Below are 8773 nucleotides of genomic sequence, written 5' to 3'. Positions count from 1 at the left end.
CAGCCACCACTCTGAATCACTCTCCTGTAGCAGTTTTTAATGTAGTTATAAAGCTGTATTTCAGTTAGTAAAAATGATAACCCTCCTCTGGTGGCTATGACAGTGTAGTAAATGTTTCAAATGTAAAGAAGATAAAAATTATACCCAAAGATCCTTGGAGAGATGTCTTGTGTGAAACAAAGAACTCACTCTGTTTATGGCCAACACAGAGACGGATGCAGGAGCACTTCCTAAATTGCAGGCTGTATTTTGACACCCTCTTTTCATTAACTCCAATTTGCCTCCTTTCTCCCATGAACATTTATCTGGGGTCCGAGTCCTATTTTCCCCAGGTACGGGTGAGCGCATTATAAATAGATGACCTGATAAAAGAATATGAGCATTAATGCTAATGATCCAACTTGTTTTCTTACCCCAGAATGTCTTCAGTAACCAAGGTTTTAAGTCAGATGACTGATCAATGAGGGAATTTAGATACTCATATCCAGATATTTATACTTAGACATCCTTTATAACCTTAAACCTTTAAAAGGAATGAAGAGATTTAGCCTTGGAGGAAGCTCATGTCCACTGCTCCTAAGGACTGTTACATCCTCCTTTTCCTTTCATTCACTTGTTCTACAGTCATCGTTTCTACCTTGTGTCTAGCACTGTACAAGGCATGTAGCGATGAACAAGATAATAAGCTCAAAAAACTAAGAGGTTTCCACCTCAGTATATCAGAGTCCAGAGATAAATCATCAAGAACTCAAATTCCCTTTACCTTCTGCTCCACTATCATAACATGAGTTTTCCCCCATGGTCCTAAAATGTCGGTTTTATCTAATACCCAGACTCCAAGTCCAAGCAGAAAGAAGAAGGAAAGACAAAGGCAAAGTGCAAAACGAAGAGAGACACATGCAAACTGAGTCTTTCTCTTTAAAAAAATGTTCTTTTTTATTATTATTATTAGCCCACAGGAGACTTATGATGAGCTCTTATTGGCCAGAACTAGGTCACATGACCACTCCTAACCTGAAGGTGAACGTTTTAGCTGGTCACATTGTTGCACTGAGCACAGTCTAGGTTCTGTTATTATAAAAACTGGGTAGAGGGAATTTGGCCTAAGAAACTAGCCATGTTTGCCACAGGGATATAACTAGCTTGGAAGCTGAGGGAAGGCCAATCTTAAATAATGTTAAACTTAGCATGATGCCATCAAGATTGGGCCATGTTTTCCCAAATGGCAATATTTCATCGTGTGTGTGCGTGTGTGTGTGTGTGTGTGTGTGTGTGTGTGTGTGTGTGGTTACCAGAGGGAAGGGGGAATGGGAGGGAGGAGGATGAAGAGAGTTAAGGGGGCCAAATATATGGTGATGGGAGGAGACTAGAGTTTGGGCACACAATGCAATATACAAATGATGTATTTAATACATTGTATTATGAAGTTTACACCTGAAACATATATAATGTTATTAAGCAATGTTACCCCAATACATTTAAATGAAAAATGGAAAACAAGATTTAATATTGCCACTAATACTGAGTAGTGGCCTGAATAAAGCAAAAGTTAGGATAAAATCTGGCTCAAGCTGAAAGTAAAACCTAGAATTAAAGTAAGCGCTGAGATGATTTGAAGCTTTGTACCCTAAAGAGTTAAAATAAAAATAAGTTGAAACCAATACTGGTGGAAAGAGAGGATCTAACTCTCTGTGAAGGCTAGAAGGCTAAACAAAGACTCATGCAATATTATGATATAGGTTTGAATCCATGAGCACTGGCAGGTATGGCATAATTTAATGAAGAATTGGCTTCATGAGTTTGTGTTTTTAGAACATTCTGGATTTTTCCAATAGGGGCTAAGGAGAGGAGAAGGGAAACAGAAGCAAATCTGAAAACACCCTTTTTCCTCAAGAGAGGAAAGAAGTGATGTTAGTTGGACTGGGCTAGAAGCAGAAGAATGGAGCTTTGTAGAATTCTGTAGAGTGACAGGACTAAGTGACTGTTTTGAGGTGGTGTGTGGGAGGGAGAGGCCACTCATGAGAATGAGAATGAAAAGCCTTAGGCCATGTCCAGGCTCCTGACATGGTTTAAGTGCTGGGAAAGGAGCTGTAGCCTTTGAGGGAGGGTAAACATTGATGAGTTCCATCTTAAATACTGGTGTTCGAGGTGTTTGCTGGGTATTCAAGAAGATCTGTCTAGTGCACAGTTCAATAATGGGTCTAGAATTCACCAGAGCTCCAAGAAGAAGTCCCAGCTTGGATTTTTGTGCATGGAAAGCAAGATCATAGCCAAAGCCATGGGAATAGATGAGAATGCCACACAAAAGTGGGAAGAGTGAGAAGCCAAGGACAGAAGTCCTGTTTTTGGACTGTGGAGATATTAAAGTCGGTGGCTGTGGGAACAGATAAGTTGGGAAGTTACCTCCAAAGGAAGGACAGAGGTGTGAGAGACAGTTTCCAAATGAATAACATTATAGCAACTTGTTCTATGTGAAGAAAGGCAAGCGCTGTTGCAGGAGATTTCAGGCAGTACTGACCTAGCAGGGCAGAGGAATCAGCCACGCCTAGGCAAAGTCGGGCAGAATTTAGGCCAAGACACTTCGTTCCCAGCCAGGTAGAATATTAAGTACCGAAAGTGCATCTGCATATCTTCAATTTCATCAATAAGGGGATAGACAGGTCCTTGAAAGAACCTGCCCTCTTTAAATCCTCACCTTCAATGCCCTGCTCTGATTTTTTTTTTTATGTTTAGCTACAGAAATTTCTCTCAATTAAAGCAAGACAGGCACTAATTAATTATTTACTCTTTTTAGATATGTGTTTGTGCTGAAATGTAATTTCCTAAGCTTGAAAGAAACTTTAAATTTCTTATTGAACAATAAGATTGACTTGATTTTAATTTGTACATGAGAATGGCAGGTTATTGGGGCAGTGAAGGCTTTGAACACCATCTCTCAGACTGCTCAGGGGACTGGGTGAGAGCAGGTATGATAAGTGCTCCAGGCTCCCCACTTGCCTAAAGAGGATGGCCTCTGGATACATGTGATGCGGCCCAGGGCTAAGAGCTCTGGACGTGTCTGCCAGCACATATTTCCAGTCTATCCCTATAGGCTCTCCCCTCCTTCCTTCTTCACTCTCGTACCCCCACCCCACCCTCAGCCCATCTCTTTGCCTCAAGATTCCCAGATGCCAGAGAACATTCTCCTGGTGTCTTCCTCCTCTTTCTAACCCCTTGACCCCTGGCCTGGATTTCTCACTCTTCCTGGCTAAGAGATTGAAAAGGCTACTGCTCCAAGGATGCCCTGGTTGAACAAGAGAGAGTCTACATAGACCTGGATGGGAACTCACAGCCCTTTATAATGCAGCCTTTGGGACACCTAGAAATGACAGCTTCTATAGAGAGGAAATCTCAGTTCTTGAGAAATTACAAGAAGACGTGGCCCGGTTACACATGGAGGATTTGGTATGTGTTCATGTATGTGAGTGGTTAAACAGGGATAGGATGGGATGGATGCGACTGGTTGGTGCTAGGCTGACCAAGATAAATGAAATATACATGGTTTCAGATGCCACGTACTATATTAGACTAAGATTTAGATAAACTCTCCAAAACTCTGGTTTATTTTTATTTTTGCCATTAATGTAAACCCTTTTTTAACACATATGCCTAATAGTTACATGGTATAATATGCATGCATATCCTAATGCATAGACAAGGAATATACACATACACATTTAACCTATATGAATTTATTACACACATATGTAACTCTTTAGCCAATTAAAAATTACATATCAGCTGGAATTACTACCCCCTTTTCTTTCATACACAAGCAATTTCTAAGAGCCATTGTCAACCTTAAACATCTGACTTCCATATTGAAGACGCCAAAGCAAAGGTCCACTTCTGTTAATAGGTCCATAGGTCCATAATCATAGAGTCTGGGTTATTAGGATGCTGCTTTCAGTGCTTTTGAAGTAGAATTGCTTGAAAATGTGGTATAAAGGTTAAAAATGAACTCTTCATTGTCGTCTCAGACAGCCTCGATGAGAAACCGTACCTTGGAGAAGAACAGAGGGAACTCCTCTGCTCTAGAGAATGGTTGCCATCCAGTGGCCATATTTGCCCTTTGAAAGCCAATCTTTCAACTGCACTCACCTGTGACGATATAGTTAAGGCTTACAGCAGCAAAGAGAGCGGAGAGAGAAAAATGAAACCCTTCGCCAGCCAGGCTGGGCAGCTGTTATTTTTTGTCAGGAGTATAAGAGTCCATAGGAGTGCTTCCGTGTGCATTTGTCACGGATGAAGCTTTAAAGAAAAGCCCAGTGGTCGAGCCCTGTAAATATGCGCGTACAGAAACAGGTGCGGGCGCTACTGGCAATATTTAAAATGCAAGTCAGAACAGTGCAATAAAAAACTGGAGTCTTCCATTTCCCTTTAAAAGGCACTTGTTTTTATGCTTCTTTTCTCAAATAATATTGTGACAGGTCATGACCTTGAATCTTTCCACCTGAGAACATCTGCAACTGCTCCCCTAGATGGACTGGGGCCCCACATCTCCGAGGGGTGTGCTTTTCAAATGTACAGCTTTCCAAGCGCCTGGCCAGGGTGTGGTTTAGCAGGCCTGGGAGGGACACAGACACTATCCCCGTTAACAAACTGTGACTTTTAATACCGGGGGTTAGGAAACCATATCAAGTAAACACTGACCAAGGGCTAATGTATTTTTTAAAATATGTATTTCATTGATTTCAGAGAGGAAGGGAGAAGGAGAGAGAGAGAGAGAAACATGAATGATAAGAGAGAATCATGGATTGGCTGCCTCCTACATGCCCCCTACTGGGGGCTGAGCCCACAACCCAGGCATGTGCCCTGACTGGGAATGGAACCTTGACCTCCTGGTTCATAGGTCGATGCTTAACCACTGAGCCATGCTAGCTGGGCAGGGCTAATCTTGTCATTAACTAGTGATTGCCAACTAAAAGCATTTCTTCATGGGAGATAGAGGAAACCAAATAAAAAACTCCAAACTTAAAGCTTCGGGGAAACTTTCACACTGAAGATCATTTTCTAAAATTTCCCCCTAAATTGCAAGACTGTTCTTCCAGGTAGCATCATTCTCATACAATAATGCACACTTTAAATTCTTTATTTTACTTTGAAAGAATCTCAGAATGGTTGAATAGCAGCAGGTAAGACCTGAAGTCATTACAGACTTCTCGCTGCAGCTCCAAAACTCAGCACACACTGAAGTTCCGAGTGATGCTTCCAGAATTCTGTAGTGTCCTGGCAGCTCAAGCATTGTGGGTGTCCTGAATTATCTCCTTAGGCTAGTTCCTAAAAGTGGAATTTCTGGATCAGAAGCTAATGTTTAATGTGAAGGCTTTGTCTGTATTGCCAAATCATAATATTAAAAATAATGATCATAATAAAATGAAACACATGAACACTTATAGTGTTAGGCACTGTGTGTGTCTCAATCATCAGTACAACATTACAAATTTAATTTTATCATTCATGCATTTCAATGGTGGTTAAAAAATGAGGCTTAAAGGCCCTGGCTGATGGCTCTGTTGGTTGGAGCGTTGTCATTCATGTACCGATTACTGGTCAGGGCACATACTTAGGCTGTAGATTTCATCCCCGGGGCACATATGAGAGGCAACTGATCAATGTTTCTCTCCCACATCTCTCTCTCACCTCTCTCTCTCATCTCTCTCTCTCTCTCACCTCTCTCTCTCTCTCTCACTCTCTCTCTCTCTCTCTCTCTCTCTCTCTCTCTCTCTCTCTCTCTCTCTTCCTCTTTAAAATCAATGAACACATCCTGGGACTTAGCTCTGCCTTAATCCAAGGTCTTGTTGCTAACCATTAGGCTATGCCTGACCGGGGATGGAACCTGCAACCTTGGCATATGGGGACAATGCTCTAACCAACTGAGCTACCCAGCCAGGGTGACAGTAGTTCTTGAATTCACATAATACCCATATACTGCAGAGGTTAATTCTTCCCTTAAAGGTTTTCTACTGTGTTGCCGCACACAGAGGTCAGATTGCTGTCTTCCTATGCTTGATGGTAAAATGGCTCTCAGACCCTAAGCAATGCCATGATTAGTTGAACTAGGTGCCGTGGTGGGACTGACAGTGATGCTGAAATACCTGTCACTGATTATGGGATTTGGGGAAAGACTCTTAACTGGCTATTTATGTATGACTTCCAAGCTCAATCTCTTCCAACATGGATTTGATCTGCTTTGCATATTCAAATACATAGTAAGCAGGACAATTTAAAACAAAAGAACGAATTTTAACTGAGCAGAAAGAGGGAGCAGATATATCAGCTGTAAGGTTTGTTTGTTATCTCAGCTAGGTTCTAAATTTAGTTCTGCGTTCCTGACAAAGGACACACAGGGTCCTATACTAGTGTCCTCCCTGAACAGCAGCGTGTAGGTTCCCCTGGGCAGCGAACTTTCTAGCTCTAAAGTGAGGGACATCAGGTAAAAGAATGGACGATGCCTTCAGACTACAGGGTTGCAAAGAGAAATAGACTTCAAATGAGCATTTTTCACGTTTGATATTGAATAGATTTACTTTTAAATAAAACTGTGTTTGTCTAAATCGTCTAGAAAAAAGTTTAAGAAAATGAGGTCATAACCTACTCCAAGTGAGAAATAATTGCCCCAATGACTCTTTTGACAGGATTTAATATTACCATTTTCCGGTCCGTGAATATACGAGATCCCATGGTCCAAGTGCGCTGTTGGTGGTTATTGAATAAGACACTGGAAATTATCTTAATATGGGCCATTCACGCTTCAAAACATATTATTTTTTGAAGCTTTTAAGTGTATCTGAGTGGTGAAAATTCACAGATTTTTCTCTAATCACATCAAACTCATAATAATTTCTGCATGAAATCTACTCTCCAAAAAAGATTTTGCCACCCAGAGCTATTTTTTTTGGATACACTATATTACCTTAGCACAGTAGTCTAAGGTTATTTATATCTTTCCAAAGCTCGAAGTGGTTATTAACACAGTCAGAGTCAGAATGCTAGCAGTTGTCATTTTATCCAGTTTCCAACGTGGTCTCACCGTGCTTTCACTAAACTTTATTTAACCGCATTGTGAGGTACATTTGTACATGTTTCCACTTTATAGATACTAATTAAATTACTTCGATAAAGCCGGCAAATATTCCTCAAAATACATATGTTGAAAATTTTTGACCCAATGTTTTCACTTTAGGGTATTCATTCTAAAAAGTGTTCAAAATGTAGGCAAACATTTTCATCATGACTAGTGGTCTGCGGAACATGATAAACCAGGACCCCTGGATGCCTGATAGGGTAAAAGCATTTAATTATGTTCCCTGGAGTATTTAGCTATTGATTATAGGTTGGAGCGCTTAGAGAATTTAAGCTCCTTGAAGAAGGTAATTTTGTGTTTTGTTCTTGCCCATATCCCCAGTATCAGAAGTGCTTATTATGCTCATATGTGCACTCAATGAAGATTTGTGTGATGAATAGATATTTAGTCATTTATTAAGTAATTTTTACTCAGCTAGGCTTAAGTAGGCACCTGGCATTTTTCTAAGTACTTTAAACGTATTAATCACGTAAACCCCCACAACACCACCATGAGGTAGTGACAATTATTTACTTTACAACAGGGTCAGAGTGACACAGGCAGTCAGAGCACTTGTTCAGGGTCTTAAAGCTGAGTTTCAGCTGCCATTTGAACTCATTTTGTTTCCAGTGTCAATGCTCTTAACCACTGCTCCATTTAAGGATATATATGAAAATGGTAGTTTGGAGAGGAGAATGATGTGTTGGTTGGACTGTAAAATATTCCTCCTTAGCAGGACAAATAAAATTCCATCTCCTTTCCACCCACTTCCTCTTCCCTTCCCCCCACCTTGAGGCTCCTGCTAAACCAGCGCCTGTCTGTCTCCTTCCAGCCGGCGCCATCATGGCCATCTACCAGGACCTCACCAGCCACGATGAGATGTTCTCCAGTATCTACAAGATCTGGGAGATCGCACGCAGGCGGGCTGTGCCTGGAGGTAGAGGGGAAGATGGTCAGTAGGACACAGGGAAACACTGATGACTCGCTTCTTGGTGGAAATGCCTCCGCTGAAGGCCCAGAGGGCAAAGGTACCAAAAGCACAGTCATCACTGGTGGTGACATGTCATGAACCATCGTTGGCTATGGGGACCATGCTCACCAAAGGAGCCTACAAGAAGCACGTCAATGGTGACAGGAACCCAATCACAGGGAAACTTGAAGGACAGGGACCAGAGAGAGGAAAGCTTTTAGGAGAGGGGCTGCAGAACAGATGGAGCCCATCCTTGCTGATCTCAAGAACTACCATTTCTCTGTTGGTGCAAACACGCATCCAGATGGCATGGTTGCTACGCGGGACCACCGTGAGGATGGTGTGATCTCCATATGGACTTTCTTTAAGGATGGTTTAGAAATGGGAAAATATTTCAATTTGGAACTGTCACCCGTCATCATTTCTGGCTGCTGCTTGTCATCCACACACCAGGACGAGGACACCTGGGACTGATGTTATCCTGAGCTCTTCATTTATTGTGACCTTGATTTATTTGGAGAGGAGGCATTGTTTTTTTAAGAAAAAGTATGTCATGTAAGTTATCTAAAAATTGAATACATTTAAACAAACAAACAAACAAAAAAATTGCTTCACTATGTCCAAAGGACAATTTTTTAAAAAAAATGAAGGACAGAGAATGTTTTTAAAAAGCTGAGTTTAATTGTTTAAAACTGAAA

General features: G+C 41.3%; 1 pseudogene; it reads left to right on the top strand.

The window, feature by feature from the left end:
• The first annotated feature begins 7948 nt into the window (after positions 1-7948).
• Positions 7949-8549, top strand: LOC103290368 (translationally-controlled tumor protein-like; annotated as a pseudogene).
• The last annotated feature ends 224 nt before the right edge of the window (positions 8550-8773 follow it).

Source organism: Eptesicus fuscus, chromosome 8, assembly GCF_027574615.1.
Source record: "Eptesicus fuscus isolate TK198812 chromosome 8, DD_ASM_mEF_20220401, whole genome shotgun sequence".
In the NCBI taxonomy this organism is placed as follows: domain Eukaryota; kingdom Metazoa; phylum Chordata; class Mammalia; order Chiroptera; family Vespertilionidae; genus Eptesicus; species Eptesicus fuscus.
Note: the sequence above shows the minus strand (reverse complement) of the source record. Positions and strands in the feature narration are given on the sequence as shown.